A 25,995-nucleotide genomic window follows, 5' to 3' on the forward strand; every position below is an offset into this window, starting at 1 on the left:
TGTTTTTAACAGAGATTAATAACCACTGGAATATCTCAACCGCACACACAAAATGCTTGAAATTCTTGATTGTTATTTTGTACTGACTTTGCCATGAGAATGTAGGAAAAACAACTGATGGCTCCATTGGTCATTATAAAATAGGGAGTCCTGGAGCAGACATAGGCAGCCTGTAAATGCAGACTGTGCCTCACATGATCTGGCATTTAAGCTCCACTGCACCTTCTCATTATGATCTAGAGTAGGCCAGTTCTTTTTAGTTTAATTTGACTAAGAATGCAAATATATATTTTTTAATTACTGTACTATCAGAGCTGATTTTCTAAATGCACAATCAGGGGATGAGGGAAAGGGGAGAAGTTCCTTGCCCTTTAACCTTATCCTGCCTCTGACTTAGTCTTATGACTACAGTCCTGTAGTCTAAGCAAAAAATACAACTTAAAACAAAGTAGAGAAAAATGCAGTGGGGAACCATTACCTGGCTCTACGATTGGAACAGCAGAGCACCATAGAATGAATTGCACACAGTTTTATGCTCAGTTAGAAGGCGGGGTTTTTGGCATGGAGTCATCCGCCATGGAACTCGATGCTATAATGCTGGTTTCCAATTTTCTCAGAGGCGGCGAAGATCCATGGCGGCACCTCTGCCACGAAGGGACGGGATCGTAACTTAAATCTGTTACATACTGTTTTGCATAAATTTGTATCTAATTCACCGCAATCCGACCAGGCGTTCGCAATCTTATGCATGACGTGCGGCACTCACGCGCTTTCACTTTCCCGTCGTTGAAAAGCTGGCACTACAGAGGCGAGAGTCATCGGAGCCTGCGAAGGTTCGGTAAGTTATCCGTTGTTATCTTGTGGAATTTTTTTCACATCAGACATTGCTGCTTAGCTCAACCTGCAGATATGAGGGAAGGAGGGAACTCTGTAAGTGGACACTGTTGGGGGGAGGGGGAGCTCTGCAATCCAACATCAGGCGGTGCAGTTAACATGTCGCCAATGCTGCCCCTGCCACAGGACTGAGGGGACAGCCACCGTCATTATGCTAAATGGCCATCACTGCATAATCACAGCCGCTAACATCACGGGGGGGACCACCACCATTTTGTGCACCCACCACGATAATAAAATCCAGCCCCAGTGATTGATTGCAGTTTTATGTTGGTATCTGAATTGACCATAAATGGTCATTCTAATTAAATCTTATAAGAATACTAGTCAACTACTAGTGCTCAAAACATTAAATATTTCAGAATAGAACAGGCTTTGTTTTTACAACATCAATACTGAGATTTATTAACACAGAAGAGTACTGGTATTACTAAAACATTGCTTCAATAGGGAAACTGGTAATTAAATTCACTATGCATTCAAAGGTCTCAAAGGAGAAGTGCAGTGTCACTGCCTGATAACTTGATGTCAATGTGAACTGCGATCTGCCTTATCTGTAGAATTTAATTATAGTAAAGAAAAAACAACTTTGATGGAGAGCACAGTCATTGTGGCTACCCAAATGTTATTAACATTGTGCTATCTCCTCTCTCAATGAAGGGTCTCCTCTGGGGATTGTTTTTATGTGTTTGGACATTGATATAGTTACTCATAAATGAGAATTCTGGGAAACTTTGGCCAAACCCCAGAAACAGACTTCATTAAACTAAATCCCAGCAGTTGAAACTTAAGCTATATTTACTTAGTTAACATGAAGATGTTGCATTGCTTGCAATCGCATTTTATTATCTAATGCTGATTAAGTCACAGTAAACCATCCATGAAGATCCATCCCCTTCCAATGTATATTCTGTCTTAGATCACAAGGGCATTTCAACTTGTCCACAAAACCAATTTATTCCAAATAAAAGGGATTAGAGAATGTACAAAAAGTAAAAGGGTGGGAGGGTATATATAAAACTGTGCTGGCTCGAAGTGTATTTTGGATTTAATCAGATCGTACCCAAGGTTGGTGTTTTAGAAGCATTAATTTGGGCAGTTAAGTTGAATTTTCACTGAGAAAGAAAGAAGAAAGACTTGCATTTATACAATGCATTTTAATATCCTAAGCATGTCCCAAAGCATCTCACAAGCAATTAATCTTTTGCAGTGTTGCAGTGTTTTCACTGTTGATTTGTAGGCAAATACCACAGCCAATTTATGCATAGCAATGTCCCACAAACAGAGAAAATAGATAAATTACCAATTAAGCAATTTCAGTGGTGTTGGTTGAGGGATTAATGTTGGCCAGGACATCAGGAGAACTTTTACATCCACCTGAGAGGGCAGAGCAGTCCTTTCTGTTTTAGGTTTCATTTGGAAAATGGCACCTCAGACAGTGCAGAACTCCTTCACTTCTGCACTGAATTGCCAGCCTAGATTATGTGCACCAATCCCTGAAGTGATACTTGAATCTTCTGACTTAGAGGCAAGAGTTTTACTACTGAACCAATGTGACTAAGATTCACAGTCTTATTAACAAAGCAACATTGGAATCCATTGTGTTTGCAACACAGGATATACTTTGCTGGGGGAGTCACTGGATTGCTGATGGGTCGGGAAACATTTGGATGGAAAATCAGAGGCCGTCAAAGGAAAGCTCTGATTGAAGAATGAGATAGACACTTTGTTTTATAGTCAATTATATTTGAAGTAAACACTGGGCATGCTTGGTGGAAAAAGGCTTTGGGAAATATTTTGGTGGAGAAAGCATCAATATGGAGAAAGGGCAAAGGAGTGGGACTAATTGGATAAGTCTTTCAAAGAACCACCACAGGCACAGTGCTGTATCAGTCTATGATTCCAAGATGTTGGAGTGGGGAAAATGCTTGTTCAAATGGGATATTCTATAAAGAGTGTGGTGAATGCCTGGTTGAAGAAACTCAGGATAAATGTTTAGTCGTGCATTGTATTAATGGAGCAACCAGTGAAGGGCAATGAACACAGTAGGTGTATTCTCACCTAGTGAATTGGAAGATAAGTTGTTTTCAATAGCTGGAAGTGAAGCTACTTTGAAAATGTATTCTAGTTATATTAATAGCAAATGGTATGTGATGTGTAACTAGTAGGCAAATAAGGATTATTATTAGGGCCTAATGTGGCTGCGAAATAGAATAAAACAGGTTCTCTGAGCCTGAGAGCTTCATGGATAGTGCATTTCTGCAGGTGGTCACCACGCAGTTTAAAAATGTGCAGGCAGAGAGGGAATCTGTGACCGACGGAGGGACAAGAAGGACCAGGCAGGCAGGGCAGGGATCCCCTGAGTGCATCTTGCTCTTCAATCAGTATTCAGTTCTGAATACTAGTGAGACTAATGGCTCCTCTGAGGTGTGCAGGCAGAGCCAAGTCCACGGCACCATGTGTGGCTCAGCTGCACAGGGAGGGAGGAAGAAGCATGGAAGAGCAATAGTGGTAGGGATTCGATACTGAGGGGAAGAGACAGCATTTCTGCAGTCGTAGACATAACTCCAGGATGGTATATTGCCTCCCTGGTGCCAGGGGCAAGGATATCACTGAGCAACTACAGGACATTCTGAGGAGGAGGGTGAACAGCCAGAGGTTGTGGTCCATATTGGCACCAATGATATAGGCACAAAGAGAGATGAGGTCCTGAAAGCAGAGTTTAGGGAGCTGGGAGAGAGATTGAAAAGCAGGACCTCAAAGTTAGTAATCTCTAGATTACTTGAGGTACGACGTGCTAGTGAGTTCAGAAACAGGAAGCTAGAGCTGATGAATACATGGCTGGACAGATGGTGCAGGAGGGAAGGCTTTAGATTCCTGAGGCATTGGGACTGCTTCTGGGGGAGGTACGACCTGTATTAGCTGGATGGGTTGCACCTTAACAGGGCCAGGACCAATATCCTCACAGGGGTTTTTGCTAGTGCTGTTGGGGAGGGTTCAGACTCGCTCGGCAGGGGGATGGAAACCTGAGAGTAGATTCAGAAGGAAGAGAGAAGAAAAGTTGCAAAAGGAAGGAAGAAAATTAGTAAGCGTGTTTGGAAAGCAGAGGAAATAAAGGCAAGAAAATAGACAACAAGGGAGTTTGACAGTGCTAAATGGTATATACTTCAATGCAAAAAGTCTAGGGAATAAGGTAGATGAGCTGAGAGCACAGATTGACACATGGGAGTATGATATTACAGCTATTACTGAGACATGGCTGAAAGAAGGGCAAGAATGGCAGCTTAACATTCCTGGTTACAGGGTTTTCAGGTGAGATAGAGAGAGGGATTAAAAAAGGAGTGGGGTTCGTAATATTGATTAAAGGAACAATTATAGCTGTGAGGAGCAATGATAAGGTAGAAGGATCATCAAATGAGGCTACATCTGTTGAACTGAAGAACAAAAAAAGGACAATCACACTTACCGGTACTATAGATCCTCCAAACAGTCCGAGGGAGATAGAAGAGCAAATATATAGGCAAATCTCTCAGAAGTTCAAAAAGCAATAGGGTAGTAATAGTGGGAGATTTCAACTACCCTAATATTAACGGGAATAGAATTAGCGTGAAAGGCACAGAGGGAGCAAAATTCTTGAAATGCATTCAGGAGAACCTCTTCAGCAGTTCGAAGCAAATCCAACAAGAGAGGCGATAGTTGTGGACTTAGTTTTAGGGAATGAAGTCGGGTAGGTGGAAGGAGTTTCAGTTGGAGAGCACTATGGTGGAAGTGATCATAATTCAGTTAGATTTAAGGTAGTTATGGAAAAGGACAAAGATAGACCAGGAATAAAAGTTCTCAACTGGGGAAAAGCTAATTTTACTAAGCTGAGATATGATTTAGCTGAAGTGGACTGGAAACAGTTACTTGAAGGTAAATCTGTGCCAGATCAGTGGGAGGCATTCAAGGAAGAGATAGGGAGAGTTCAGAGCAAGTATATTCCCTTAAAGAAAAAGGGTGGGACTAACAAATCCAGAGCCCCCTGGATGTCAAGGGCTTAAAGGAGAGGATAAAGAAAAAAGGCAAGCTCATGACAGATACTGAGGGCTCAATACTGCAGAAAACCTAGAAGAGTATAAAAAATGTAGTGGTGAAATGAAAAGGAAAATTAGGAAAGCAAAAAGAAAGCATGAAAAAATATTAGCAAGTAAAATCAAGAAAAAGCCAAAGATTTTTTATAACTACATAAAGAGCAAGAGAATAACTAAAGAAAGAGTAGGGCCTATTAGGTACCATAAGGGTAACCTATGTGTGGAGGAGGAGGAAATTAGTATGGTTGTTAATAATCTCGATAGATTTCTAGATATTAAAGCTATTAAGGGATATGGGGAGAGTGTGGGAAAATGACGTTGAGGCAGAAGATCAGTCATGATCTAGTTGAATGGTGGAGCAGGCTCGAGGGGCTGAATGGCCTACCCTTGCTCCCTTGCTCATATTTCCTATGTTCCTATGTTACTTTGCATCTGTTTCACAAAAGAGAGAGATAATACAGACATTAGAATCAGGAAGGAGGAGTGTGACATATTAGATGAAGTTAACATAGTGAGAGAGGAAGTATTAAGGGGTTTTTGAAAATGGATAAATCCCCAGGCCCAAATAAAATGTATCCTAAGCTGTTAAGGGAAGCAAGAGAAGAAATAACAGAGGCTCTGACCATCATTTTCCAATCCTCTCTGGCTACTGGCTTGGTGCCAAAGGACTGGAGGACAGTGAACATTATACCATTGTTTAAAAAGGGAGAAAGGGATAGACTGAGTAATTACAATCCAATCAGCCTAAACTAAATGGTGGGAAAATTATTGAAAAAATTCTAAGGAGCAGGATAAATCTTCATTTAGAATTACATGAATTAATCAAAGACAGTCAGCACAGATTTGTTTCTGACTAACATGGTTGAATTTTTTGAGGAGGTAACAAGGAGGGTCGATGAAGGTAGCGCATTTGTTGTAGTCTATATGGATCTTAACAAGGCTTTAGACCAGATCCCACATGGCAGACTGGTCATGAAAGTAAAAGCCCATAGATCCTTGGAAAGTGGCAAGTTTGATCCAAAATTGGCTCAGAGGCAGGAAGCAAAAGGTAATGGTTGATGGGTGTTTTTGTGACTGGAAGACTGTTTCCAGTGGAGTTCCACAGGGCTCAGTACTCGGTCCCTTGCTTTTTGTGGTATATATCAATGATTTGACTGGAATGTAAGGGGTGTGATTAAGAAGTTTTCAGATGACACAGAAATTGGATCTGTGGTTGATAATGAAAAACAAAGCTGTAAGCTGCAGTAAGATTTCAATGGACTAGTCAGATGGGCAGAACAGTGGAAAGTGGAGTTCAGTTTGGAGAAGTGTGAAGTCATGAATTTGGGGAAGGCTAACAAGGCAAGGGAACAGACAATAAATGGTAAGATACTGAGAAATGTAGAGGAACAGAGGGATCTTGGAGTGCATGTCCACAGTTCCCTGAAGGTGGTTGGGAAGGTAGATAAGGGTGGTCAAGAAGGCATATGGAATACTTGCCTTTATTAGCCGAGGCAAAGAATATAAGAGCAGGGAGGCTATTTTGGACCTGTATAAACATTAGTTAGGCCACAGCTTGAGTACTGCACGCAGTTCTGGTCACTGCACGATAGGAAATATGTGATTGCACTAGAGAGGGTACAGAGGAGATTTATGAGGATGTTGCCTGGACTGGAGAATTTTAGTCATAAGGAAAGATTGGATAGGCTCGGGTTGTTTTCTTTGAAAAAGAGGAGACTGAGGGGAGACCTGAATGAAGTGTATAAAATTAAGAACACAAGAACATAAGAAATAGGAGCAAACGCAGACCATCTGTCCCATCGGGCCTGCTCCACCATGCAAAACGAGCATGGCTGCTCTTAGGATTCAACTCCACTTTCCCGCCCACTCACCGCACCCCATGAGTAGTCTAGATAGAGTGTATAGGAAGGCCCTATTCCTCTTGGTTGAGGCATCAATAACCAGGGGGCATAGATTTAGGGTAAGAGATAGGCGGTTTAGAGGGGATTCGAGGGGAAATGTTTTCACCCAGAGGGTGGTGGGGATCTGGAATTCACTGCCTGAAAGGGTGAAAGAGACAGAAACCTCATAACATTTAAAAACTACTTGGATATGCTCTTGAACTGCCATAAGTTAGAAGGCTATTGACCAAGAGCCGGAAAGTGGGATTAGGCCGGATGGTTCCTTGTTGGCTGGCACAGACACGATGGGCCGAATGGCCTCCTTCCATGCTGTAAATTTCTAGGATTCTATGATTCTCTGTGGAAAAGATTAGAGAGAACTGAGTAAAGTTAAAATGCCTTAAAAGTTAAAGAATATAATCTGTACATACTATGTTATATCCATTATTGGCGTGTTTGGTTCTCCATAAGTGGATGATCCTTTAAGAAGTAAGACCATCCCAGTACTTACTGAGCTGGTTTATCTGACCTGAAGCAGCAGTATAACTGGCCTTAGCAACCCGGGTTAAGGGTGTGGACGTGAAGGGGCGATGAATCGAATTTGGCTGTGATTCCCCTCCTCCCACCCATCCTGCAAGGCTCATGCATGGAGAATGACCATTTGGTTAGCAGAAGTCGCACTAATGTGAATGGCATAGTACCTGTGGTGAGGGTAGTCTGACTGGCTCCTAATCTCACCATGATTCATCTCATCTGCAGTAATTTCTTTTCACACAAATATCTTAACAGTGCTTCACCTGAATTTAAGAGGAATTATGATACTGGGGCTGATGGATAAGATTGTAGTTAACGATAGATTGGTTAATGGTCCTGAGATGTACATGGCAATATTGCAGCAAGGTAATTGAGAAATGATGGGGTAGATATTGGCTTTGGCCCATTTGAAGGTCTATAACCTGTTGACCACCAACTGTGCGTGCCCCAAACAGGAGGACCCAACCCAAAATAGGTCCTTGCGCCTCATTTTATTGGACAAGCTGCCAGCAACTGTCCTCAGGCAGCTCACCCCTTTTCTTAAAGCTAAATGCTGCTTCATTTGCCTCATCAACAATGGTCCATTGCTGCGTCCCAGGAGGGGAATTGGAGTGGCAATGGGTGGGGGATGTGGTGGGGTTTGAATGCGATTGTGAGGAATTGGGGAGTTGGGGAGCATCTGTTCCTGACTCCACATCAACAATTTCCATTTTTTTTAAAAAACAAAATAAACTTGCCTTTAGTTAGCAGCCAGTGAAGAATCATGAGAAGAATACTCCCTGTTCTTGCTCCACCCATCACCAACCATTTTTGGTAAGGGGACCTGAAGCAGACATTAGGCCTCTCATTCACATATATATGGGTCCTATCAACTGTCTTAGGCAGCCACTAGGGACTCCTGAAAAACGGGCTTGACAATCTCAGCAGCGGCTTGAATGCCCGTGCAGTTTGGGCATGGGCTGTTCCACTGCTGAATTGGGCAATGCCTACCAATTTCTATCCCAATGTTTCCAATTATGATTTCTGTGGATCAAAAGTCAAAAGCTGTACACAAGAACATTCTTGAGGCGTTAGAGCGTTGGCAATTCCCCTGTTGTTTGATCTGAAACACTAATTAAGTGATCAGCGTGTCAATTTTGACATGGGGCCAGATATTACTCACCATAGTTACAGTATAAAACTTGTACAGCGGTACCCTCAGAGAATGTTTCAGGTATGTCACTATAACGTGTGCCAAAATGCAATTCAATTTTTTTTGACTTGGTATTGCATACTTGCATGACTTATGGAAGACCAAAGCTGATGTAATTACACTGCTTTGCCACAGCATCTATATTTCAAGGACTTTTTTTCTCGAAGGAATGAATGAATGACTTTTAAAACAGAACTTTTTTTGGAGAGTTATCCTGTAATTTGGCAACAATGTGAATGCCAAATATCAGTCAAAATGTGACCTGGAAATATCAAGTTACATCGCAGAAACGGGCCTTTCGGTCCAATCAGTCCATGTCAGTATTTAACCTCCACGTGAGCAAATACTCCAAATCATATTTACCCAACCTATCTCCCTACCCCTTCATCTTCATTTCCTTCATATATTTATCCAATCTAATTTTGAATGTTGACATTGTTTCTGTCTCAACTGCTAACCATGGAAGTGATTTCCACAGCCTCACAACTCTCAGTGTAAAGAAGTTTCTTTTTGCTCTGTGTTCTAAACCTCATACATTTAATCATGTATCAAAAGCGACAAAGAAGTACAAGGAGGTCACAGTTACATAAGAAGTCATTTGTGAATTTGATGAAAGAAAAAACTTGCATTTCTATAGCCCCTTTCACAACTTCAGGATGTCCCAAAGTGCTTTGCAGGCAATGAAGTACATTTGAAGTGTTGTCACTGTTGTAATGTAGGAAACGCAGCAGCCAATTTGCGCACAGCAAGCTCCCACAAACAACAATGGTGTTTTGTCGGGTAATGAATATTGTCCAAGTCACCAGGGAGAACGCCCTTGCTCTACTTTGAATATTGCCATGTGGATGGAGTCTTGGTTTAATGTTTCCTCTGAAAGATTAAGGCTGTTTCAGTGTTAAGGCAGGGCCTAAAAGCTAATTGGAGAGAATTAAATCTAGATACATGTCCATTGTTCACATTTGGTCTGCTAGCCCTCCAAAGATGACTTAGTTCTAGGCCCATCCACAAAGGAACCAGCATGTTTCATGGAGTATGTCAGGTGCAATCTCTCTTGGATTGGAATGAAAATAAAATAATTTGAAACATAACAAGCTGAATAACACAGAAATCAAGCTTTGTGTGTGGCATACCTGGAGCAGATATTCAGCAATCCAGTAACTTAAACTACTTAGACTTGCAGTAACTTCCTGCAGCCAATTCTAATCTTACAGTAACTTCCCGCAGCCAATTCTAATCTTGTTCAACGTTTTTATTTTGCTAGAACGCAATGAGTTATGAAATGTTCCATGGTTCTACACTTGTGTCTAATTCTGATTAATAATCAACACACGGGAATGTACAGCAGATGACCAACTGGTACAGGATGTGGTGAACCAATTCTCTGTGCCCTGCAAAGAAAGGAAGTGGGCTCACTCCCGCAGTCCCCACACACTCAGTTCCCAGTATTAACTGCGTCGCTGAGTGTCACAGGAAGGGAAAAATAGGCTTTTTACCACCAAAGCACGATAGGTAGAACAGTCAAATAGTGCTTTACCCAGTGAGGCAACTTCCACTGCACAGGTCATCATCGGTCAACTGACGCTATCTCAATCAGTAAATGGTTAGGGTCAGGCAGGAGATATGAAGGGGAATGGGGGATTAAAAGATCATTCTTAAAAAGGGGGTGAGAAGTAGAATCTCCAAAGAAGTATCAGTACTCAAAGGGTTACCTAAATAAGGGAAATTACTGAATCCCTGAAGCGTATACCTTCAGGAAAATAGAACTGAAGCATTCAATCATTTTTGTACAACCCAGTTACTTGTAATTATTTGATTAAAGTCATTTTTTTAAAAGAAATTAGGTTCTGAGAAATCATGTGACTTGCTGATGTCTAAGGATATTATTTACTGTCTTTCATTCCTGTACAAACTAGAACCAGAGGTCTGTGTTTGATGATAGTCTCCCCCACTCTGTACATCTGTGCTGAGTTAGGTAATCTCAGCTACTACAGCAAAAGGGGCCACTGTAATAGGGGGTCTCGGCACCAATGAGAGAGAAAAAGACTTACCTTTATACATTGAATGTCCCAAAGTGCTTCATATAATGAATTACTTTAAAGTGAAATAACCATTATGGTGGCAAATGCAGCAGTCAGTTTGTGCTCGGCAAGCTCCCACCACAGGCACGAAGGGCCAAATGGCCTCCTTCTGCGCAGTATTATTCTATGATACTATTATTCTAGATGAATGACAACTTAATATGTTTTGAAGGATGTTGTTCAGGGAGGTTTGTTGGCCAGGACAAAGGGACCAGGAGAATTCATTGCTCCTTTTTGAACAGTAATTTAGGATCCTTAAATCCACCTGAAACACTGGTAGACAGGGTCTTGGTTTAATATCTGAGGGGCAAGAAGTCAGATAATGCAGCATTCCCTCAGTACTGCACTGAAGGATCAGTTGAATAGGGTGCTCAATGCCTAGAGTAGGACCTGAACCCAGAGTGAAGAATGAGTCAAGGTGGTGCAATGAACTAAATAGAGAGGAGAGAAAACAGTTCCTGATAGGTATATAGTAAACCCCAGTGTATCCGCTCAAGGCTGAACTCAGCTCTGATTGTCACATACTCAATGAGTAAGCCAACAGTCACTGTTCAAGATGAATTATGAGAAGCGAGCATTACAGTATTGGCAGGAGTGACCACCACACAGTCCTTGTAGACAAAGTCCCATCTTCACACTGAGGATACCCTCCATCGCGTTGTGTGGTAATACCACCATGCCAAATGGGATAGATTCAAATCAGGTCTAGCAGCACAATAGGTAATACTAAGCAACCTTGAGGTGCTATGGGTCATCAGCAGCAGCAGAATTGCATTCACCCTCAATCTTTAACCTCATGGGCTGACATATCTTCCACTTTAGGTGGGAATGTAAGCTGTGAGGAGGACACAAAGATGCTGCAAAGAGATATAGACAGGTTAAGTGAGTGGGCAACAAGGTGGCAGATGGAGAATAAGGTGGGAAAGTGTGAGGTTATTCACTTTGGTAGTAAGAACAGAAAAGCAGGAGTTTTTTAAAAGGCGTGAAACCTCCAACTGTTGATGTTCAGAGAGATTTGGAGTAGAAGAATAAGGAAGTATTGCTACAATTGTACAGGGCTTTGGTAAGACCACACCTGGAGTACTGTGCACAGTTTTGGTCTCCATATTTAAGGAAGGATATACTTGCATTGGAGGCAGTGCAGTGAAGGTTCACTAGATTGGTTCCTATGTTGAGAGGCTGAGTAAGTTGGGCCTTTACTCTCTGGAGTTTAGAAGATTGAGAGACGAACTCATTGAAACATACAAGATTCTATCTAGAATCCAGGAATCTAGAACACGACAGCACAATCTCAGGATAATGAACCAACCATTAGGGACTGAGATGAGGAGAAATTTCTTCACTCATCCACTTAGCATGCTTAACAGCGCAAGCAGCATATTATAAACAGAGCAAAGTGATTCCACAACCAACGGATCAGATCATAGTTCTGCAGTCCTGCAACATCCAGTCGTGAATGGTGGTGGGCAATTAAACAACAAACTGGAGGAGGCTCCAATGTACATCCCCATCCTCAATGACAGCACAGCACAGCATATGGTTGCAAAAGAGAAGGCTGAAACAATTGCAATCATCTTCAGTCAGAGGTGCCAAGTTAATGATTTATCTTAGTCTCCTCCTGAGGTTCCCAGCATCACAGATGTCAGTCATCAGCCAGTCCGATTCACTCCAGGTAATATCAAGTAACAGCTGAGCACACTGGTACAACAAAAGGCCAAGGATCCCGACAAATTTCAGTTGTAATACTGAAGACTTGTGTTCCAGAAGTAGCCACACCCCTATCCAAGCTGTTTCAGTACAGCTACGACTGACATTTATCCATTAAAATGGAAAATTGCCCCGGTATGTCCTGTCCACAAAAAGCAGGACAAATCCAATGCAGCCATTTACCACCCCATCAGTCTACTCTCAATCATCAGCAAAGTGATGGGTGGAGTCGTCGCCAGTGCCTTAAGTGTTCACTCCCTCCACGACCGGCGCACCATGGCTACAGTGTGCACCATCTACAAGATGCACTGCAGCAACTCAACAAGACTTCTTCAACAGCACCTCCCAAACCCATGACCTCTACCACCTAGAAGGACAAGGGCAGCAGGCGCATAGGAACACCTCCAAGTCCCTTCCATGTCACACAGCATCTTGAATTGGAAATATATTGCCATTCTTTCATTGCTGCAAGGTCAAAATAATGGAATTTCCTACCTAACAGGACTATGTGTCCCTCTTTCACACAGACCACAACAGTTCATGAAAGCAGCTCACAACTGCTTTCTCAAGGACAATTAGTGATAGGCAGTAAATGCTGGCCTTGCCAATGATGCCCACATCCCATGAATGAAGAACAAATTAAGTAGAGAAAGGTGACAGAAAGAAATGGACTGTAGTGTAGTAGCAGTATGACAGCCACATTCAAAGAGACATGCTGAGGGCAGATTGAGCTAATCAGGCAAAAAAATTACAGCAAGGAGTACTACAGAGCTAATATTATTGGCACTGTTTACAGGGAGATGCCAGGAACAATGTTAGCAAATAAATATCAGAAAGTAGCAGTACAACGTGAGTAAACTCTGTTATAAAGATTTACTCGCTAAAACAAACATTTGACTGCATTCCAAGAGGGATTGAGGCTTTACTGGATGTGTGAGACATGTACCTCCTCACGTATTACTAGATGGGGCAGGGAACAGGTCAGAGTGAGCAAAAAGAATCAGTACCAGCCCTGCAGAGACTATTTTCTCATGCTTTTGTTCTTTTTAATTCCTAATGCAAACAGCAGGAAGCCTGTCAAACCTACTTCCAAGCAATGAATCCTCACACAAGCAAACTCCTGCCAATCTCCTCATGCTACAAGTGCCAATTCTTACAAAGTACCAAATTTGCCCCTTACTATAGTATAGCTGGTCCTGTTGCATGTTAGTCTGGATAGAATCAACCTCTCTGAATATCCTAATTATCAAGTATCACAGGACACCTACTATAAAAGTGCAGTTCTGAACAACTGAGTGTGGTTTGAACTCTATTGCAGATGCGTTTGATTCATCTTTATCTCATATAATGAACTCAAAGCTGATGTGATAAAGACTCTGCCCATAAAACATTAACATGTATGTTCTCTCCACATATTATGACTGATCTACTGTTCCCAGAATTGTCTGTTTTCATTTCAAAGCCAGTTCCCCCGTCTGTTAGGCAAGTCGGCCTATTTCAAAACCGGGTTGATCTGATCATCATCAGTCAAGACCAGTTCAAAGCAGATAACTGACTGAAAAGGGTGGATTGAAATGACTAGCAGTAATTCCTGTAGGCATTGCACTTCACACATGTTTTAAAATGTATTTTTTTCCTAAGTGTTATTTAGTTCAGATGTAACTTGATTGGATTACTGGTAAGATTCCTATGAAGAAAAGGGTTGTAAAACAGGGCAACAATATCCAAGGTAGAGGAGCTGACCCATTCCTCAGGAATGGTTTTCAAGTTGGATGAGCTTCCTATTATTAATGAAGTGTCCCTGCTGTATATATGTTCAAATTTTATTGTCTGGTTATGACCCTTTTTTATTTTCCATTTATTCTAATTGAAACAAAAAAGATATTAAAAATGTCAATCAATGATTTCATGTATTTCTGCATAAAAATACACTATTGAATACAGTATTTGATATATTACAATTTTTTTCTATTAACAATTCTGAACTGCAGATCTGCAGTGAAACAAGTCACATTTGATCTCATAAAGCAGGTCATGTAGTGGTTAGCCTCAACTCTCACTTTATATCTGACAGAAACTTGATTAGTTCCTGAAAGTTGTCCAAAAAACATTGTCGTTCATAATTAAAGTCCAACGGTGACTGGGTGATGTTTTACACATTGCAGCTGCACATGGTAAGTTAATATTCAGAAAAATCACGTGATTTACAACTTATAGTACACTGAACCTGAACATATATTTATGGTGCTCACCAGGAACATTACAATGAAGCAGAAAAAAATATTCACAAGTATCAATGTGCCATCTACACAGTCTGCCAAAATACTTAACCAATAAAATGCCTTCTTTTTAAAAATATTTTTCAAATTAGTTCACCAGATAATATCAAAGGAATTAAAAACTCGTACCGAAAATATGTGTCTGACAAAGGGTCGCCGACCTGAAACGTTGGGCCGGACTTTATGTTGAAGCCGCAGGTCCTGATGTCAGGACCAGAAGCAGGTGTGGTTTCTGTCAGGGCCACGAGTGGCTGGCTGCACGCAATCAAACGGCAGCCAGCCAATTAAATTGAATGAGGTGCAGGGGTTGTCCAGTACAATGGCCAGTGGCAGAGGCAGAGGCGCAGACGTTGGCGTAAGCCAATACTGCAGCAGTTGCTGGCACTATATTTAAAGGGCTGACTGCCCTGTGTTCACTGTTTGCTGGTCAAGTATAAGGATTTCTTCAGCGGCGAAAGGCCGCAGAATGATGGCAGAAGGAAGACCCTTGGTGGCCCATGCTTTAGGGATGCCTCCCTCCAGGTTCTCTTACAGGTTGCCAGGGAAAGGCAGGAGATACTCTTACCTAGGGACAGCAGGAGGTGAGCTGAGCATCTGACCAAGCAAGCCTGACTGCAGCTAGCAGAGGTCAGCAGCTGTGGAGGTCACACCAAGAACCTGGATTCAGCACCGTAAACGGCTCGATGATCTCATCCAGGCAGCGAAAGTGAGCAACTCTTCAAGCCTTCATCTCTTGGGCCTTTCATTTGTTAGAGGAAGAGGGTGCACTGAATCAAGAGGGAGTGCACACCCAGGTATGGGCACAAGATCAGGGCATACAGACAAGCTGCCTGAGTGAGGTATGGCTAAATGACACTGAGAAGTGGCCTTTTGTCATTGGAGTCACTTAGAAAGTTCCTGGAGAAGGAATGATGGTAGACAGGAAATAAACTAAAGACAGACACTGGTTGAGGGCTAGGATAGCATGGGGGCAGCCAAATGGATGGTTTGAATCTTAGTGATAAAGTGCATGTATTCCTTGCATTTGTTGGAATTGAGGGTGGAGGGAACAGGGGAGAGGGTTTTAAGGAGATTGCTGGTGGTGAAGACCCATAGGGTTACCCTTGTTGTCCAGGATGATCTTGGAGAAGTGGGTTGTTTTAGTCGAGGAGAGTGAGGTATTTATCTGGTCAAACCAGATCTGGTGAAGATGGCTAAACCAGCTGTGTGCTATAAATGCTCAAATCTGCACCACTTGGACTTGAGAAAGTGATGGTAGAGACCATCGCAGGGAGAAATGACTACAATGTTTTGCCAACAGGAGTGAGCTATGGTTCAGTGGTTGTATTACCCCAGTCTGAATTAGAAGGTTTTGGGTTTGTGTCCACTCCAGGATGTAAAGCTGTGGAATAAATAGGTGGTCTCATGTACCATTACACTGGGGACAAGAGTATCAAAGGTGGAGGGGGAGTTGAGCAGATTGGCGACTGCAGAAGTATTGAGGTGAATAGATTGCCAGAAGCTCAACAGTTAGGAGTTTGTTTAAGTGGTTTGGGAGGTAGACTTTTTCCAAGGGCCGACACAGAAAGAAGTAGGATTGGAATAGGATAAGGGCATGTGGAGGTAAGGGATACAAAGAATTGGTCAGATGTGACCTTGCCATTGATCAAGTCCAAAGGAGTAGTGAGGTTGCAAGAGATGATACAGTGGAGGGGGTGGCCTGGAATATGGGTAAGAAAGTTTACGTGGAGGGAAATTTGGAAACATCATAAAACTAAGGACAGGAACAAAATGAATCAGAAGCAGCATTAAATATTAAAGGGATCAATAGTAACTTTCAATAGGTAACTGGATATATACTTGAAAAGGAAGAAATGGCACAACTTTGGGGAAAGAGCAGGGGAGCGTAACTAATTGGATAGCTATTTCAAAGAGCCACCATAGGCACAATGGGCTGAATGGCCTCCTTCTGCACTGTATGATTCTATCTAATATGCTATTCCTGTGCTTTTAACAATTTGATTCAAAGCAAGAGACTTAGTGAAAATACTCAACGTAAAAATTTCTGGTACGAACATTTCCATTTTATATTTCCACAAAAAGATTTGTTTTGGCTGCACAATCATAACTCTATTTCATAGAAATTAGAGCAGAAAATTCATTCGCCAATTTTTCAAAAAGTTACAATCTTGGTTGTTATCAGTGTTAAAAATAAACTTTAGTTAAATTAGTTCAATAGTTCACGACTTTGTTATTAGAATCACGCCCCCAGCTGCATTAAAACTTGGGTTTCCCCCAACAGCAAGTTTCCAATCTCAATCAGGTCATCAGGAGCAGCACGCTGCACCAGTATAATGTGAGGTGGTGTGTTGTCACAGAACAGGAGGAATGAAAACAAAAATGATCAGCAGGTCTGGCAGCATCTGTGGAGAGAGAAACAGGACAGGAAGAAGTTGGCTTTGGTTTGTAATCCTGCATCCCTAACCATCAATCACAGATACAACAGAGGCTAAAATTCAATCTATTGGGTCACCTGCACTGAATTTTTTTAACATCACAAAGTAATCCGATACAACTAAGATTTAAAAAGTATTTTGAGTGAGTGCTTTTTTTAAGCAAACCAATTGGACTGTTGAATCTGAGATAAACAATACCTATCATCAAGCCTTGAGTTAGAACTGGTGTCATTCATTTTCCTAAGTGAGAGTTTCAGTTATTTAACCCACCAGAATATCATTGCATTTATCAAATATTCTCAATCTAGATAGAACTCTATTTCCAAACAACCTATTGATCTCTGAAAAGTATATTATTGACATAACTTGCCAGGAGACCAAGTAAATTGGGCCTGTATTCTCTGGAGTTTAGAAGAATGGGAGGTGATCTCATTGAAACATATAAGATTCTAAAGAGGCTGGATAGTTTAGACACTGAGACATTATTTCCGCTGGTCGGGAAATCTAAAACACAGGGGCACTGTCTCAGGATAAGGGGCCGATCATTTAGGACTAAGATGAGGAGAAATTACTTCTCTCAAAGGGTTGTGAATCTTTGGAATTCTCTCCCCCAGAGGGTTGTGGATGCTCCATCATGGAATACATTTAGATTTTTGGTGTCTCAAGGAATCAAGGGAGATGGGGAGCGGGCGGGAAAGTGGAGTTAAATTCTAAGATCAGCCCTGATCGTTTTGAATGGCGGAGTAGGCTCAAAGGCCATATGGTCTACTCCTGCTCCTATTTCTTGTGTTCTTGTGAGTTAGCCCTCTCTCCGTCCATGGCATCACAACACTATATTACGTCAGATATTTGATATCGAGGTTATAGTAACAAGCTGAGAAAATTTGATGAAAGAAAGAGATTGTGATTAGTGGTTGTGGACATTTGTATTACTTTAAATATTTTGATTCCGAAATGTTAGTCTCCTGAGAATGGGCAGTGCCCTTGAAAGATTGCAAGGGTTTCAGAAGGTGAGAAAATTCAGGTAATGTATTTTGCTCAGAGTGAGCAGAAACGTGGAGACCTCAACACATTTGGTCACAAACTCCCCAGTGTGTCTGGTAGGAAATTTCCAAGAATGAGAGCCAGTTACAGTCGTGGGGGAGGAAGTAACATTCATAGATAGGCGTGTGTATTTCCCAAAAATCTATGCAGAAACTCCCATGCTGATGGATTTACAGCAAGGTTATAAAAGATGATTTTATAGGGAATGACTTCCTGTTTTTCTAGCAGACAATGAATAAGGAATCAGAGACAAACGGAAAGGTACAGAAAGAGAACAAAAACAAGAACAAAGGAAAACAAAAACATGAAATGACATAATATTAGTAAAACTCAGAAACTATGAAACAGTAAGGAACAACGTTCAGTTTTGTAATAGAGTCAAAGCTGAAAACATGGTTAATCAGTTTGAAATATTAGTGCACACTAACTCATACTAGAGGAGTTTGTTTTAAATCTACTGTCAAAAACTTTTAAAGGCCACGTTGGTGCTTTATTATTTTTCTGTGAACTGGCCTGTAAAGAGTTAATTGTGTGATTTTAACAAACGATGCCAAGTTCAACTGAATAAGTTACTGTCATATATTTTTGAAATTGCTAAAGTGTTCACAATATGGACTAAACAGTGTCAGATTTCAGAACAAACATTCGTTTAAGAGAAGTCACATGGCTTACTGGGACTGACTGTTTTTGATTTCCTTTCTTTCCTTCAAAGTGCTGGAATACAGTATTCATTTTACCTAAAGTCAAAGAGCGGGGTTAACTGTGAATTCAATGAGCTTGGATATGTTCTTTGTGACAGTGTAAATTGGATGATGTTTTGAATATTAGCCAAGGTTTTCCTGCAGCAGTAACACTGCCACTCTATTCAGCCTCACCTCTGCCAGGTATATGCATTCAGCACCAACAGTAGTGCAAATGGCTTACCATTTGGGTGAGTGAAATAAGGTAATTGGGAGTGAGGGAACAGGACTCATCCCCTCCTGATTGTTGCTCTTTATTATTAAAGCACAGGTAGTATGGACAGTGTTGTTTATTAGGAGATAAGGACAATGTTATATAGTGGCTGGAAAGGAAAGTGTTATGCATTCTATGGTCAGGGCAGTGTTATATCTTGGGTGGTAAGGGAATTGTTGTGAAGTGGATGGTGATAAATGGTAGTAATTTATTCATTTGAACTTGGTACCATTTTTTGATTGCACAATTAACTGTAATCTCCTCCAACTCTACAACTCTCTGGGATATCTGTGCTCCAAATCTGGCCTCTTGAGCATCCCCGATTATAATCGTCCACCATTAGCAGCTGTGCCTTCAGTTGCTGAGGCTTTAAGCTCTGGAATTCCCTCCCTACACCTCTCCGCCTTTCTAGCTTTCTTTCCTCCTTTGAGTCACTCCTTAAAACCTATCTCTTTGACCAAGATTTTGGTCACTTGCACTAATATCTCCTTATATGGCTCGGTACCAAATTTTGTTTGATAATGCCCCTGTGAAATGCCTTGGGATGTTTTACTATGTTAACAGCATTATGTAAATGCAAGTTGTTGTTGTGAGGGCAATGTTGCTTAGTGGTGAGAGTAATATTATGTACTGCGTAGGAAGGCCAATGTTATGTATCAGGTGGGAAGGCTCATGTTTTGTATTGGGTGAGAATGCCAATGTTGTGTATTGTGTGGGAAGGTCAATGTTGTGTATCAGGTGGGAAGGCTCATGTTTTGTATTGGGTGAGAATGCCAATGTTGTGTATTGTGTGGGAAGGTCAATCTTGTGTACTCAGGTAGGAAGGTCAATGTTATGTATTGGATGGGAAGGCTCATGTTTTGTATTGGGTGAGAATGCCAATGTTGTGTATTGTGTGGGAAGGTCAATGTTGTGTATCAGGTGGGAAGGCTCATGTTTTGTATTGGGTGAGAATGCCAATGTTGTGTATTGTGTGGGAAGGTCAATCTTGTGTACTCAGGTAGGAAGGTCAATGTTATGTATTGGATGGGAAGGCTCATGTTTTGTATTGGGTGAGAATGCCAATGTTGTGTATTGTGTGGGAAGGTCAATGTTGTGTATCAGGTAGGAAGGCTCATGTTTTGTATTGGGTGAGAATGCCAATATTGTGTATTGTGTGGGAAGGTCAATGTTATGTATCAGGTGGGAAGGCTCATGTTTTGTATTGGGTGAGAATGCCAATGTTGTGTATTGTGTGGGAAGGTCAATCTTGTGTACTCAGGTAGGAAGGTCAATGTTATGTATTGGATGGGAAGGCTCATGTTTTGTATTGGGTGAGAATGCCAATGTTGTGTATTGTGTGGGAAGGTCAATGTTGTGTATCAGGTGGGAAGGCTCATGTTTTGTATTGGGTGAGAATGCCAATGTTGTGTATTGTGTGGGAAGGTCAATGTTGTGTACTCAGGTAGGAAGGTCAATGTTATGTATTGGATGGGAAGGCTCATGTAATGTGTGGGAAGGCTCATGTTAATTGGGAAGTTCAATGTTATGCTTGAAAGTCAATGTAATGTACTGAGTGGGAAGACCAATTTTGTGCAATGTGTTGTATGGGCAGTGCTGTGCATTGAGGTCCAGAAACACTCCAGCACATAATTCATTAAAAATACTTGAACAAAATGAATTTACCAAATAACTGGCTTCTCCAAAACAAAAAGATATAGGGCGGAATCTTAACAGCCACAAGGAGGTGGCTTTGAAGGTGTTGAGGTGGGCGGGTGAAATTTTTGAAAGTTACGTGTCGCGTCGTCTACCCAAAGCATTCCCGCCTCCAAGTGATCTTGACGGAGGTGGGTTCAGAATGGTAATGGCTTCCCATCCAGCAGGGGCAGGTAACCAATTATTGGCAATTAAATGCCCAATTGGCATCAGAATGGTCACGTTGCTGGGATCTTCCTGACGGTGGACACGCCTCCTCTGAGGCTGATGCCCAGCAGACCAGAAGCCCAGAGAGTCTCCTTTACGTTCCCCCACCCTGCCCGAAGCCACGGATGTCAGTGGGACAGAGTTGCAGCCACAGGCCGTCCTGCAAAGGGATTCCTCTTCCACAATGATGGGACGAGCAGCTGTGGCTACACTTGTTTTTACAGATGTTTAAATCCTTCAGAGAGCACTTCCATCTCGAGGTGCCCTCACGCTCTCCTTCCTACATCAGCAACACACACCTCTCCCAGTGGGGCTGCTGGCCACACACAGCCTTGGGAAATCCGATTGGTCCTGCTTCCTGCGGAGCCCACTGCCATCCCCAATTAGATGGGGCTCCTGGAGGGAGTCGATTAATTCCTGCCTCTGGGAAGATTGTGCAGGTGGCTGGGACTCAAACACCATTGGGGTCAGGACCCGCATTTGGTCCCAACACCCGAGAATCATCTAAGGTGGTCAGATTCCATCCATTGAAGTAATTCTGTCTTAAATTCTACTGTGTGTAGGACTAACCGGGCTGCTGCCTAGCTGTGTATAAACTATTCTGCTCCTTGTTCTGCTCTGACCTAAATGATTTTCCCAGAATGTTCAAATCAGTCACATTTTGAACAGGGAAAATCTCAAAATTTTTATACATTTGTATTAATTCCCTTCTATTTACAAAAACTATTCTCTTTCTCTTTCTGCGGTAATACATTAAAGGGAAAAGGTTGTACATTTGAGTTCTACAGCACCTGTCACTTGGGCATCCTTCTCTCGAGCAGTGAGTTTTGTTGGATTTGAACCAGATTGGTGATTGCCTCATCTGCATGAAATGAAGTGAATCAGGAAGTTATCAGGCTCAAGCAGAGAATGTTATAATGATGATAAACCTGTTATGAAATGTGGTACAACACTTACTGTTGCTGCAAATATTATATCTGACTTTAAATGCAAGGATGTTAGTCTGGCATTAACCTACAGGGCTGAATGCCCTGTTTCTGTGCTGCAAATACTGTAATATTATGTACGTATGTAATACAACTGATCAAAGGTGCTTTCTTAGCCTTTTAAGTTCTCAGATTTCTGGTTTATTTCAAGAATGTTGGGACAAATGTGTTTACCTAGAACACTGATCTCAGACTTTAATATCAACAAAGTCACAAGGTCACAAGATTAATACTGATGAGAAAGACATCTGGCTCATTTTAATGCATCCACCCAAAAAGGAAAACAAGTCATCCCCTCAAACCCCTTAGGCTCTTGGATGATTCCAAGGTTTTGGCCTCCTGTACTCTCCCTGTAATCTATTTCAAGTGTTGATTGTTTTTTATATGAAGAAATTTGTCTTAACATTCACCCTAACGTTTGCCTACACCAGTTTAACTCAACCCTTGTCCCACTTCTAAGGTTCATTTTGAATGAATGCTCTATGTTTAGCTTTTCTGTACTGTTCAACATTTTGTTTCTAAGATTAATTTTTCTGAAAGAAGGTATCTACATAGATGTTGTGAAGCAACCATTTTGTCACATGTTATTTGCGGAGGATTGCACTGGCCCATGGAGCAGTTTTGAACAGTGAGCTGTTTTGGAGTTAGGAAATTTAATGACATCGAAACAGTTCTGGTGAATGGTTGTTGATCTGAAATGTTAACTCAGTTTCTCTCGCCACAGAAGCTGCTTGATCTGCTGAATGCTTTCAACATTTTCTGTTTTCATTTTACAAATGTGAAATTCATTAGCTCTATTGATGAATCCCCTCACTTCGCCTGACTGTGACAGCCAGATTATTTAGGCAGGTTTTTCATCTCATATTCACACCATTACTTTATCCTACTAAACAGGCTTACTTTAATCAAGTTGCTGACGCAGGTCCATTACGACTGAATCACAGGATGAGCTTGACCAGCCTGATATGGGCTTCCTCTCATCTGGTTATATGTTGTAAACAGCACACCGCCCCACAACTCTGTGTTACGAATGATGAGTTTTTTTTTAAATTCACTGGCTGGAAACCTGAATTAAATTTAAAAAAAAGAAAAAAGGAACAGATAAAAGACGACTGTTAGCAGCTAAGATGGACACTGCAATTTGCATCACTATACCCTACATTCCAATGCATCGAGCTGGAGATGAGTTGTCTGCCTAGTCCCCTCCAGAACAATGACCTGGGGGATTCGAGTGAACTACCATTAGCAAGACATTAAGGCAATAACATGGGACATTAAACTGCTGGAGATGAACTACTCAAACCTAATCACATGAACAATGGGACCCTGGTTGAGAGAAGGGAATTCCTAGACATGAACTGATTAAGTTTCAAGAGGGAATACATACTGATAGCATCATGTTGAATCACTGGGTGATGGTCATGTGACAGGTCTACCATCTGTGTATTTAATCTGGTGTTTTCTCTGCAGTAACTGAGACAAGCAGCTAGATGCCGACAAGAGAAGACCCAAGTGGGTCCATCCTCCCTCTACCTCTCCAGTCACCTTGCAAGCTTCGAACCCTGCCTGCTGGTGGTAAGCACCTAGGCCTATCACTGCTGCAGACAGAGACCCTGTGAAGGAAATCATCCACATCACTGTCATCCAAGAGAACTTCCAAATCAGTGGGCCACATTTGCAAACCATAAGCTCAGGACCACCGAATTCAGCCTGAAACCAGCCGAGTCACCAAACGCAACAGACTATATACCCTTTTTTATTGCTCCAGACTCTAATCTGATCAATCTATCCTTCCCCACACTGTAACCTATTTGTGTGTGTGAATGGGTCTCGAGTGTATGTGTGTGTGTGTGTGTGTGTGTGTGTGTGTGTGAAAGTTGGAGCATAGTTTATCATTTTACTTAGATCAGTTTAAGTACAATAAATCTAACCTCTTTCTTTGTTAAACTCAAGAAAACCTGTCCGATTGGTTATTTTTATGATCATAGCACATAAATAGTTAAACAATCACTGAATTGGCAAGTCTATCCACTTTTTAAAAAAAAGAAATAAACCTGTTGTGATCAAACAAGGAGAGGGATAAGAGGGGAGCCCTTCAACCCTCCATCACCTGCTCGTTACATCTACAAATAGTAAACAGTTATCTCAATTAATGAAAAATGCTTTCAGTCATTGTGAGCTACTTAACATTCAACGGTGATGAAGGAGCCTATATGTTCATTTCGAACTGAGGGACACCTGCTGCTTCACATTTAATGTGTAGACACTCACAACAGCAAAAATAATAGCATGCAGAAAATTCTGAAAGGACTTTGTACAAAGGGATATGTGATAGACTGAAGTAAGAGAACAGCTTGTTGCTTACTCCATGCACAATTTAAAACCACAAAATTACTGAAAAATAAATTGGATTTTTCATTCTGATTTTACTGTCAATCACTGGATAAGCCTGAGCTGAGCCTAAAACATTCACCATCATGTGAACTGAGACTATTCAAATTTGGGGTGGTGGTTGTACATTTTATAACTGGCCGACAGAAACAAGTAAAGGTAAGACTTTGATCTTGGTAGCATGCAGGACAAATGCCTGGACTGGGAAATTCATCTCCAGCCCACTTTGCATCAGGGCTCCAAGAGATTTAACATCCATAAGAAAAATATGCAGAAGTAGTAAAATTAGAACCCAGGAAGATCAGCATACTTGCAGCTGATGGATGGCCTTCCCTTCAGAGACCAATGTACAAAGGAAATATCAAAGGGGTTGCTGCTCATGGAGATTACTCTCCCGAGACAGGAACAAGCAACTTTAACCATCTGTACGATACTTCCTCCAGCAGCAAGAATGTGATTGCACTCCAGCATTACAGAACCTGAACAGATGCATTTTTAAATAGTCATTTGGTAGTACAGAACTTGAGAATTGCTGAAAATAGAGACATGTTGTCAGTCTACCGCAAACCTACCTTCACTGGTCAATACACGCATTGGAATTCTTACAGTTTTACACACTATAAGATTGGCCTTATCGGCAACCTTGTAAGTAGGGTGCTCACCATGTGCTCACCATGCAAGCTTGATGCTGAAATAGGGCGATTCAAAGGCATCCTGCGCGACAATGGCTACCCTGATTAGATCATTTCTCGCTGTATATCACGCAAACTGATGAATGGGCCTAAGGCCGTCATTTTTGGCCCTGAAAAGTGCCCAGTCTACCTCAGATTACCCTGCAAATGTAATGTATCCCAAAATTTTGAGCAACAGGTAAAGCGAGCTGTTTCACACTGCGACTATGCAGAAGCAACGCGTGTGGTGTTCATCACTAACAGCATGCTGCCGTCAAGCCAAAAAGACATTCTGCCTATCACACAAATGAGTAATGTGATATATGAATTTCAATGCCAAACTCTTCCACAGATAAAATTGGTTGTCGGGGCTGTTACACAATTGGCTCTCTCCTTACACTTCTGTCTTTTTTCCTGCCAACTGCTAAGTCTCTTCAACTCGCCACTCTTTAGTCCCGCCTTTATGGCTGTCCGCCAGCTTTGGCGATCACTGGCAACTGACTCCCACGACTTGTGGTCCATGTCACAGGATTTCATGTTGCGTTTGCAGACGTCTTCAAAGCGGAGACATGGAGGGCCGGTGGGTCTGATACCAGTGACGAGCTCGCTGTACAATGCATCCTTGGGGATCCTGCCATCTTCCATGCGGCTCACATGGCCAAGCTATCTAAAGTGCCGTTGGCTCAGTAGGGTGTATATGCTGGGGATGTTGGCCGCCTCGAGGACTTTTGCGTTGGAGATACGGTCCTACCACCTGATGCCAAGGATTCTCCGGAGGCAGTGAAGATGGAATGAATTGAGACGTTGCTGTTGGCTGATGTACGTTGTCCAGGCCTCGCTGCCGTACAGCGAGGTACTGAGGACACAGGCCTGATACACTCGGACTTTTGTGTTCCGTGTCAGTGCGCCATTTTCCCGCACTCTCTTGGCCAGTCTGGACATAGCAGCGGACGCATTTCCCATGCGCTTGTTGATTTC

This window comes from Heterodontus francisci, chromosome 26, assembly GCF_036365525.1.
Source record: "Heterodontus francisci isolate sHetFra1 chromosome 26, sHetFra1.hap1, whole genome shotgun sequence".
Classification (NCBI taxonomy): Eukaryota; Metazoa; Chordata; class Chondrichthyes; order Heterodontiformes; family Heterodontidae; genus Heterodontus; species Heterodontus francisci.